Here is a 1,564-nt window from a genome sequence, read left to right on the forward strand (position 1 = left end):
AAAATATTAATAGTAGAACTCTGTGTTAGCAAAGAACTGAAAACAAAGTAGGCACTTACCATTGGTGAAAAAGTACAACAGCTTTGGAATACGAATGTAATGGAAAATTTCATTGCAGTTAGAAATGATATCAGGTCATGAGGAAATTCAGAGAAACATGGGAAGGTTTGTAAGAACTGATGAGAAGTAAAATAGGAGAGCTAAAAGAACAATATATGTGACTACACTATTATAAGTGAAAAGCTCACTTATTTAAGTTGAACTCTAAGTAACTGAAAAACCTATAAAGCTCTCAAAGAATAGATCGTGATTTATCCTACCCTCCTTTTTCATGGAGGGAGGTGGAAAACTACTAGGCTAAAGTGCTGAAAACATTGTTAGGCATGGGTACTGAATCAGATATTTTTGTTCCTTTTTATAAGAGAGGGTTCAGGGAGTATGAGAAAATAGCAGGGTTAGGACCTAGACAAGTCCAGTTCCTCAACAAACATTCTAATAAAGCTTTAAAAATGCACAGTAAGGCTTTTCTACCTCCTTCTCCTTCCTCACCCAAGTGCCCCTCCATTAGCATGGTGCTCACCCCTTGGCCTCTCTCTTTCTGCTGTCATGATCAGCTACTAGGACCTCATTACCCATGATGAGATGTTCTCTATCATCTACAAGACCTGGGAGATTGTGAATGGGATGTGCCTGGCTGTGAAGGGGAAGATGGTCAGTATTATAGAGGATACCACTGATGATTCACTCATCAGTGGAAATTGCTCTGCCGAAAGTCCTGAGGGTGAAGGAACAGATGCCACTGTAATCACTGGAGTTGATGTAGTAATGAACCATCATCTGCAGGAGACTAGCTTCACAAAAGAATCCTACAATAAGTACATCAAAGACTACATGAAATCAATGAAAGGCAGACTTGAAGAACAAAAGACAGAATAAAATCTTTTATGACAGGAGCTGTAGAATAAATCAAACATATCCTTGCTAATTAAAGAAAAAAAAAACAACTATCAGCTCTTCATAGGTGAAAACATAAATCCAAATTACATGTAGCTCTCTTGGACTTCTCTGAGGATGGTGTGACTCCATTTGTGATTTTCTTTAAGGATGGCTTAGAAATGAAGAAATATTAAATTCAGCTAATTACTTTGGATCACCTTGTCATCACAACTGGCTGCTGCTTTTTGTCATCTCCACAACACTAGGACTTGGACTGAAGTCATCTTAAGCTGTATTCATTTATTTTTGAGCTTGATTTATTTGAAGTGGAGACATTGTTTTTAAAAACATGCTATATAGGTTGTCTAAAATAAAATACATTTAAATCTCCCCCCCCCCCACCAAAAAAAATGCTCCAGAAGGAACAGTAGTAAAGAAAACTAAGGCAGTGATAAAATCTTCAATCTACCCTAAGACTGCACAAAAAGACTGCCAAAATCCTGGGGAAGTGTGGGGTGGAGGTAAGTTAGGAGAAATGAAGGAAGTATAAGACACTCTGGGCCTATAGCAGAAAATGGGGACATTGAAAGATTCAGAGGCCTCATCCCCAGGCCAGTATTCAAGCAGC

General features: G+C 38.3%; 1 pseudogene; it reads left to right on the forward strand.

The window, feature by feature from the left end:
* The first annotated feature begins 606 nt into the window (after positions 1-606).
* LOC118844971 lies at positions 607-989 on the forward strand (annotated as a pseudogene).
* The last annotated feature ends 575 nt before the right edge of the window (positions 990-1,564 follow it).

The sequence above is a fragment of the Trichosurus vulpecula genome, chromosome 3 (assembly GCF_011100635.1).
Source record: "Trichosurus vulpecula isolate mTriVul1 chromosome 3, mTriVul1.pri, whole genome shotgun sequence".
Classification (NCBI taxonomy): domain Eukaryota; kingdom Metazoa; phylum Chordata; class Mammalia; order Diprotodontia; family Phalangeridae; genus Trichosurus; species Trichosurus vulpecula.